Source organism: Canis aureus, chromosome 7, assembly GCF_053574225.1.
Source record: "Canis aureus isolate CA01 chromosome 7, VMU_Caureus_v.1.0, whole genome shotgun sequence".
NCBI classification, from domain to species: Eukaryota; Metazoa; Chordata; class Mammalia; order Carnivora; family Canidae; genus Canis; species Canis aureus.
Genome location: NC_135617.1, coordinates 19,189,130 through 19,199,128, shown reverse-complemented (window position 1 = coordinate 19,199,128; position 9,999 = coordinate 19,189,130). Strand labels below are relative to the sequence as shown.

At 32.8% G+C, this 9,999-nt stretch overlaps 1 non-coding gene across 1 annotated transcript; it reads right to left on the bottom strand.

Annotated features, from left to right (window-relative positions):
• Window positions 1-5,220: 5,220 nt before the first annotated feature.
• LOC144317968 (U6 spliceosomal RNA) lies at window positions 5,221-5,327 on the bottom strand. Its single transcript, XR_013383831.1, has one exon. It is a non-coding gene; the product is annotated as a U6 spliceosomal RNA (small nuclear RNA).
• Window positions 5,328-9,999: the final 4,672 nt, after the last annotated feature.

Here is a 9,999-nt window from a genome sequence, read left to right as displayed (position 1 = left end):
ACGTGGTCAAATATCTACAACAATTATGCTTCCATTTTCTCCCTTCATGATAAAAGAAAGTAAAAGTTTTCAATAATAATCACCATAGTATTCTCTTTAAAATAAATCAAAGAAGCAATGATATTTTTCTCTCTGTTTGCCAGTCTACGTCCTGCTAAAGGAGTATTGTACATAATTTAAATAAATAAATATATACTATACTGAAACAAGTTTTGGAAATTCTGATTTAAACAAAGGTAAACCCATGTATAATGTTACAAGGATTCATACTTAGATGCTTAAAATCTTTATTGTTACTGAATTATCCAAGGCAATGCTTTATGTTTCTGTAATTCATTTGTTTAGAAATCCATTGGAAAACAAAATAAAATAAAGCAGAAAACACTCTTAGAGTTCATTAAATACTAGAATGCTAGCCTGACGAATTTTAATTCGTATGCCGTATCTTTAATGTTATCCTACATTCTAAGTGATTTAAGGACTATCTTCAATAAAGTTATATCTGTACTCTTTTTCCCAAATTTTACATTAATAAAAACTAATTAAACTTGATTCCACATAGTTGTCATTTATCCCACTTTATAAAATAAAACAATGAGATTTTTAGAATATAATAAAATAGCTACAAATTTCTTATATTTTTAATTTTTAAAATATTTTTGCTATATTAATTACTAATCTTTATTCTACTGACAAAATACTTCTATATCATAGATAAGAAAACTAGAAAACAAAAAGTTAAACTCTGTTAAAGATCTAAAATCTGATTCCAAAGATGAGAGGGAGTAGCTCCTGGATTAATTTATTAATATCTATTTTACAACAGCAAGGTCAAGTGTGTTCTTCATTAGACTTTGTATTGATAAAGTTTGCCATAGATCTTTAAGAATTTTAAACATGCTGCAAACAAATTAAAATCAATTCTGTAAAATTTGTCAAGCTTAAGTCTTTATTAGAATTACTAATTATCTGTATCATTTGATTGAGAAGACATATGATTCTGTGCACAGCAAGGGGTATGTAAAATCATTAACTGTCTCTCCCTCTAGATATAACAAGTGATGTGTAGACCTAAACTCAGCAGGGACCATCTTTACAAGCATGCCCTGAGGTAAAGTAGAACATGCTTGAATGAATACTGTTAAATGAGCCTAATATGACCCTCCTCTCTCCTCCTCCAAGTATTTATTCTCTGTAGGCCTTAATATTTGAAATGCTAGCTTCAACTTCCATTCCTCCATGCAAAGCATAATATGGTACATTACTGTTTTTTAAATGAATCTAATAAAAGTAAACGTTTAAGAATGAAGAGGGTCAATGATGCAACTCAGTTACCTTTTGAATTTCATAAAGAGCTCTGGTATTGTGAAAAGTCAGTTTTCAGCAAACACTATGATTTTACAGGACTACCAGTTGGGACTACCCTAGAGAACAATATGATATTTGTTCAGTGCCTTCTCTTATAACATGCCCTATGTCAATTGTCTGAGATAGGAAGGAAGTTAAATTGGCCCTCACCCCTGGGAGCTCTGCTTCACATGAGAAATTGCCTGGACTATTCATATAAGTCTTTTACCCTAAGCAATTAATGTTCTTTACTGCTCAAATAAATCCTCCTCTCATTCTATAGCTCTACTACTCCTCACAAGAGAAGTTTGGTTGAAAAGGTGAGAATAAAGAGAAGGGAAGAAAAGGAAAGAAAAAGAAAGGGAGAGAAAGGAAGAGAAGAAAAGAAAGAGAAAAGAAAAGAAAAAGGAAAAGAAAAGAAAGGATCTTTCAAATCTGAAATGATTCTAGGTAGTTTTTTTTTTTTTTTAACTGTATCGGTAAGTCTATAGGGAAAAGAAGAGAAAGAAAAGAAAAGAAAGAAAAAGAGAAAGAAAGAAAAAGAAGAAAAAGAAAGGAAAGAGAAAGAAGAAAGAAAGAAAGAAGAAAGAAAGAAAGAAAGAAAGAAAGAAAGAAAGAAAGAAAGAAAAACAAAGAAAGAAAAGGATAATCACAACTTGGTGTCATTTGTTCTTTTACACAAGATGGATAAGGAATGCTTATAATAATTTCTGAGATAAAAGAGTTAAACAAGAGTCTGGAAGAAAGGAATTTCAAACCTGGGTTGTGGAGCAAGAAATCTATTGTGGCTAAAGCAAAATAATAGGATGTTGCAGAAGAGAAGAGTTAGGTAGGCTGGATTCTGTGGCACCTTTAGGTCACATTAAGATGCTGAGTTGTAAGTATTACTTTGAATAAGATGGAATGCAATCACAGAGCAGGCAATGGCGAAGTGACTTAATCTGGTGTATTTGGTTATAATTGCTTTCAATTATATAGAGACTTGTAGGTAAAAATGGAAGTGGAAACATCAGTTGCTTTTGCAATTATTCGGGTAAGATATATAACAGTTTGTATTTGGATGATAGTGGTGGAGCAGTAATTAGTGATCTATTTGAGATGTATAATGAATAAAAGCATGATTACTTTTTCAGGTAGATTAGATGTGGTATATAAGAGCATGAAGGTAGATGATATGTTTTGAGGGTTTTTTCCTAAGCAAGTGAAAGAATGATATTATGATTTGTTAATATGAGCAAAAGTCTGGAGGATTAGGCATGATGAAGATGAACAAACGTCTGTTCTTGAACATGTTAAATTTGAAATACCTTTGGGACATCCAAGGGGATAATTGAGTAGGCAGTTGGCGATATAAATCAGATATTTAGACAAGCCATCAGTTCAGAGAGTTTAGAGATATAAATTGGTATAAATTACAATTATATATCTATATAGAGATATAAATAAAGATGATATATAAAGACAGGGGACTTAATGGGATCCTCTAAGGAGATAGAGTACATAGAGAAGAAAGGATGCCAGAGATTGAGACCAAGGTTATGCTGACCACAGTGATCATAAAATAGAGAAAGCTTCAACATTGACGAGGAGCGAGAGCAGGGAGAGAGGTCAGGATCAAGAGAATGGGATTCAGAACAAGAGGATAATCATCTGGGTTAAATGCTGGTGACTGATGAGAATTAAGAGCTGACTTTGGATTGGGCATGGATCTTGTGTTAATAAGACTTGGAAAATAGAAACGTCTTTTCAATTGTGGGAACAAAATTCTCAACTGAAGTAATTTTTTTAAAGGAAAAATTTGGAGACTGTGCAATTAAGTTTTTCCTATGAAAAGTACAAAAATAATAACGTAGTTGTAGGTCAAGGAATGATTTTTTTATAAAAAAGGGAGAGCAGATGGTGAACATAAGATGTTCTATATGACATAATTATCTACTTGAAATTAAAAGCATGCAATTTACTCTCAGTCATTAAAATGAGTTGGAGCAAATTTGTTTGGCATTTTAAGAACCTGCATGTGATTTGACCATAGGCCATAGAGATTGTTGAGCCTGAACATAGAGAGTTGAAAGACCATATTTTCAAAGATATAATTATTCTTGTCTAGCATAAAATGGTAACTAAAAAAATAAATGAGCTTCATAAATATTAGCCACTATTCATAAAGCCTATGCCATGTGGATCCATAGTAAAAAATTATGTTTCCACTGAACAATTTAGCTACCCAGTTTAAAATGTAAATACAATGAATATTTAAGACAGATGTATCCAAAAGTTGAGAGGACAGAATATATAATGCAGAAGAGGTATGCTAATGAGAGAGAAAAAGAGAGAGAAAGCACCAAATATCAGTAAGTAATATAATGATCCCAGAATCTTGAAAAAGGGCATTCATATAATTATAATTAATATATTTAATATGATTCCTAAAATAATATTAATATAATTGTTATAAGATTTAGCTTTTTTTAAAGATTTTATTTATTTATTATGAGAGAGAGAGAGAGAGAGAGAGAGAGGCAGAGACACAGGCAGAGGGAGAAGCAGGCTCCATGCAGGGAGCCTGACATAGGACTTGATCCCAGGTCTCCAGGATCAGGCCCTGGGCTGAAGGCAGCGCTAAACCGCTGAGCCACCCGGGCTGCCCAGATTTTGCATTTTTAAGGTCAATCATTTTCTTAATCCAGACAAAGTCTTTAAGAAGCAAAGTTCAGACCAGAAACACAAGCTTAGCCACCACCAAGAGAACTAAATTAGACCAAGGGAAACCTTTGGATTCACTCCAAAGACTTCAGTGCAGTTCCAAATCTTGAATCAAAACATGGCATAAAGCACTAAAAAAAAAAAACTATAAAAAGTGATAAAACTGATTACTCAATATTGGTAGATCTGCCACTCCCCCTGAATTTAACAACTTTTTTTTCTTATTATTCATTTTCCAACTATAGGGAAAAGTTTTTAAAACTTTAAAACAAAATCAGAATTGTGTCTTAAAAAGCTAGCAAAGATAATACTTTCCGTGTATTTATGAAGAATTTCTTGCTGTGAGATCTGTTATCACAGAGATAAAATTGTATTCCATGTAATCAATAAAATTTTATTAAAAATATAATAAGGAAAAATGAAGTGTCATCAGACAATCTGCCACAACATTTTTCAATGAACAGAATTTAGTTTAACTAATTAAAACAATGTGCTATTAAAATGATGGTGTAAATCTGTTATACATAATCATGTGTTTAATGTACCATAGAAAATAATAATGCATGCTTCACTTAGGTTGGTTAAGGATACCTGAGTTTCTTATTTGTTTGTTTTTAACTTTTTATAGAAATACTTGCTTATATTGAAATTTTAGATTGGAAAGGTGTCTAATTACCTGGTCTCCAGTGTGATGTTCATCTAGAATGGTTGGCTGGACTATCTTTTCCCTTTAAGAAGATATGGAACTGATATGGTAACAAACCAACAAAATGCCAATTGTTACTCATTTGGGGATGTATGTCAGGGAAAAATCAACATATTTGCATAAGAAAAAAGGGCAAAGGGAATTTTTATATGTCACAAGAGTGCTACACTTTATCAAAGTAAACACATGAATAAAAGAAAATCTTTAAACATAAATACACTCAATAAACCATGCAAATATTTAAACACTAAATATCTCAGTCTTATGGGACTAGAAAATTTTATCAAAACGTGAAATGTGTATTTAAAACATTACTTTAAAAATGATTCCATATGATACTCCACTTTTTGTTTATCTTTGTAAGATTTTTTTTAATCATTTGAGAGAGAGATTGAGAGCGAGCACGAGCAAGGAAAGAGGCAGACTTCCACCTGAGCTGGGAGCAGGATCTAGGGTTCGATCCCAAAATTACGTAACACTTCAGGAATTTTCATGTCATCCTTGCACAGGGGCTATGCTTATCTTCTCTGTATCGTTCCAATTTTAGTATATGTGCTGCCAAAGTGAGCACGATACTCCACTTTTTAAACAATTGCAGTTACCTAAATATAAGTGTGTGGTTTGATGTGTCTTTTTGAATATAGGAACTCCTCAAATAATTTAAATTGCACTTTTCTATTGCATTTATTTTTATTTTTTTCTTTTTAAAAATATCCTTATTGAAATATAATATAAGGGCACCTATATTATAGGGTGACTCAGTTGGTTAAGCATCTGTCTACCTTTGGCTTAGGTCAAGATCCAGAGTCTTGGCATCAAGCACAGAGTTGAACTCACTGCTCAGGGAGAAGTCCTCTTGTCCCTCTCCCTCTGCACCTCCCCCCCACACTTGTGCTCTCCTCTCTCCCTCTCTCTCTCTCTCTTTCAGACACACACACACACACGCGCACACACACAAATAAAATCTTTTAAAAGAGAGATGTAATTGTGCACCTGGGTGGCTCAGTGGTTGAGCATCTGCCTTTGGCTCCGGGTGTATCCCTGGGTACTGGGATCAAGTCCCACAACCAGCACCCTGCAGGTGCCTCTCCCTCTGACCATGTCTCTGCCTCCTCTCTCTGTGTCTATCGTGAATAAGTAAATAATAAAAAAAAGAAAAAGAAAATTCAGATATCATAGAATTCACCCATTTGAAGTATACAATTCAATGGTTTTTAGGTATTAAATCATCACAATATAAGTTTATGGCATTTTCAACATATCAAAAGGGAAACCTTAAACCCATATGTCACACCCCATTTCATCAACCTTTTCCATGGCCCCAACCCTACTACCTACTACCATGTCCTAGGAAAACACCAATCTACTTTCTGTTTCTATATATTTGCCTCTTTGGGGCATACTATATAAATTGAATCATACAATATGTGGCCTTTTGTAACCGGCTTCTTTCACTTAGCATAATATTTTCAAGGTGGGCAGCCCTGGTGGCCCAGTGGTTTAGCGCCACCTTCAGCTCAGGGCCTGATCCTGGAGACCCGGGATCAAGTCCCACATCGGGCTCCCTGCATGGAGCCTGCTTCCCCCTCTGCCTGTGTCTCTGCCTCTCTCTGTGTGTCTGTGTCTCTCATGAATAAATAAATAAAATCTTTAATAATAATAATAATAATAATAATAATATTTTCAAGGCTTTTCCATGTTGTAGCATGCATCAATACCTCATTTCTATGGCTGAAAAATATCCCATTGTACGAATATACCACATTTGTCTATTCACTCGTCATTTCATGAACATTTGGGTTGTTTCCCTCTTTTGGCTATTTTAAATATGCTACTATTAACACTCAAGTACACCTGTTCTCAGTTCACTTGGATATATACCTAATAGAGGAATTGTCAAATCATAACTTTATTGAAGTTATCGTAACAGTTATCAAATGGTAACTGTATGTTAAACATTTTGAGGAACTGCCAAATTATTTTTCTAAAAGACCTCACTTCACATTCCCATCAGCCAGCATCTATTGCATCTATTTAGTTTTTAACTAATACCAAATTTATTTGTAAATTTAAGTCATCTTATATCCATTGGTCTGCAGTCCATCAAATCTTATCTTTTCTTGGCCTCAACATGCTTTCCCTCTATATCGTCATGATTAAGTCATCATACTTCAGCTCCATTAGATTTGATCTTGGTCTGTACAAAATCAAGGAATTCCAGCTCAATACTCAGGCTGCACATCAACTAATTTCTTGAAGCTTGACCAGCTTTGATGTGGTTTTTCTTCCTATTTAAAATTAGAAGATATTCATCCCGTTCCCCAAACTTAGAACCTGCTTCAAAATCTATTTGCATTTACTGGATTCCATTTCTGTTTCCTGTGCCTAACATCTCTTCTCTTAGTAGTTTGCCAGTAGTCTTGTCCATGTAAGGCAAGGAGTCTGTCATGCATGCGATATTCTCATGGTGAACTGGAGTCCTATTGAATTCATTTCTATGTCAATTGATTATCTGCCTAGATCTCAATTCTAGAATTGTCAAAATCAATTTCTAAATAGATTCAGATTTTATTATCCCTATTAATGCATCCTCTTACTAGCTGTAAGTTCAAGGTTAGCTACTACCTGTGTCCACCATATGTGTTCTATTATCTGTAGTGCTGGTTGTCATATCCTAAATGTTGGGCTTACATTCTCCCATCGTATATTACCCTTAGTGTTTCCCACTTTCTAGTAAGAGTGTCTACTTACAATTCCTTCCTTAAATCTCTGACTATCCCATAGAACTCAACTAGATCTAGCCATGTGCCAAGATATGACAGCTTTGCAAGATGGCCCACTTCTAAAATGACTGAATTTATGCTTCCTTTGGATCTTATCATATTAATATATTATTCCAGAATTGCATTGTGTTTAAAATTTTCCAGAGGTTTTGTCATAAACATGATATTGTTATGTGTATTTATACTTGTTAATTGAAAGCAGTTTCTACCTTTCTTGAGCTGCACAGGTTAGAAAAAAAGGTAGAATATGTAATCCTTTTTAATTCAATAAAGTGTATGGTTTGTAGGGTTTCTAACAAATAGGACATGAAAATAAAATCATAAAGCACTTGAATGCAAAAATGATATTATGTCCTTAACTGACAATGGCATAAAGTTTAGAAAAAATATTTAGTGACGTAAGTGGATTTAGGTATCAAAGAAAACCAATTATACTAAATATATAATGAAGATTATAATAATGGCCATTGAAATGTTGTAGAGTAAGTCCAAAAATGTCTGATTATTTAATTTCCATTTGAATGTATCTCCTAAACTTCTCAACAATATTTATTTCTGTTGAGTTTATGTACAACAGAAAAGTACATGGAGCAATGATTTAAATATTTTCAGACGCGCCAACGGACTCAGTCAGAAGAGGGAGCAACTCTTGATCTCGGGATTGTGGATTGAGCCCCACATTGCATATAGAGATTACATAAATAAATAAAACATTAAATATTTTGGGGGACCAAGATGTTATATGTTAAACAAATTACATGGTCTGAGGCACAAAGTATTCATTTATTTTTTTGCAGATGTTTTCTCTATTATATAAAATAAGATTTCACAATTTGGCCATAAAAATAAATAATGATTAAAAATATTCCAAAATATTCAAGTGAAAAAATTTATGAGACTGTGATGTTGTTAAAAAAAGAGAAAAATATAAAGAAAAGCTCATTTACCCCCAGTATTACCCCAACTCTGTTATCTGAAGTTCATTAATTAAAGAGGCAGAATTAAACATAACTGCTGCCTTTTAATCAAAAACTGTAATTCATCTCCTGTTGATAATCAAAAGCTCTTTTTTAGAGAAGACTAGCTAAAAAATAGAAATAATGATATAATTAGAAAATTACTTCTTATTAAATCGATGATTCAGTAAATGATCATTAGTGTATGCAAAAAAAGTGAGTTAAGGATTATTGGGGATCAGATATTTTTAAAGTGTCAAAAGTATCATCTCACAGATTCCTTACATTATAAAAGGATCAAACTATATCTTTATAATAGAGAGATCTAGTCTGTTATCATCTCAAAGAAAGGAGATGAAAATTAGCATTAGTTATTTTGGAACAACCTGATTCTGAGTACCAACTGATGGGATGCAGTGTGTAGTAAATAGTATTACTTGAGCCACATTTTAGCCAAAAAAAAAAAAAAAAAACATCTGAATTAAGTCAGAACTTTATGGCCTTATTTCCGGTTTAGAGGAAATAGAGTTTGAGGAAAAGGTTAAGTGACATCATCAGGAAACAATGAAGCAAATCTCAATTGTGGAAGATTCTAAAAGAAACACCGTCTTCGAAAATGTGTCTTAAAAGAATAAAATGGTGGAAGTTGAATATAAATTTTAAAAAGAATAAAAAGATCTAAAAATTTAATTTGTAAAACTTTTTGAATCATTATTGAAAATAAAATAGCGATAAAATAGTGGCAGATATTTGAGGAATTTTGAATATGGATATGTTAAAATATTAAGAAAATACTGTTATTTCTAATTTACTGTTATATCAACATAGGATATTGGCATTATGGTTATGTAAGACTATATCCTATTTAGGGATACATACTGATTTATATGTAGGTAAATTATCATCACTGTGTAGCCTCAAATGGTTAAAAATGTGAATATATAAATATTAACAAGTAGAAAAAGCAATTATAACAAAATGTTAAAGAATTTTTACTTCAGGGGCACCTGGGTGGCTCATTGGTTGAGCGCCTGTCTTTGGCTCAAGGTGTGATCCTGGGGTCTTGGGATCGAGCCCTGCATCAGGCTCCCTGCAGGAAGCCTGCTTTTCCTTCTGCTTACGTCTCTGCCCCTCTCTCTGTCTCTCATGAATAAATAAGTAAATCTTAAAAAAAAATAGAATTTTTATTTCTAGGTAAAAAATTTGATATGCCGGTATTAGTTATAAGGTTCTTTAATTTTTCCATACTTTTAGAATTTGGAAATTTTTTACATTTTTCATATCAGTAAGATTAAAATGAATTATATAAGAGCATTTTTAGAGTAAACTCAATAAGATTAAGATAGGAAGTAATTGTATATCAAAATATGCGTATTTTCTTTGGTTTAATAAATCAAAATTTATAAAATTGTTTAAATGATGTCTTTAACTTGGAATACAAAACGTCTAAATCTCAAAAAAGATCTAACATTGGGACTCCTGAGTGGCTCAGTGGTTGAGCATC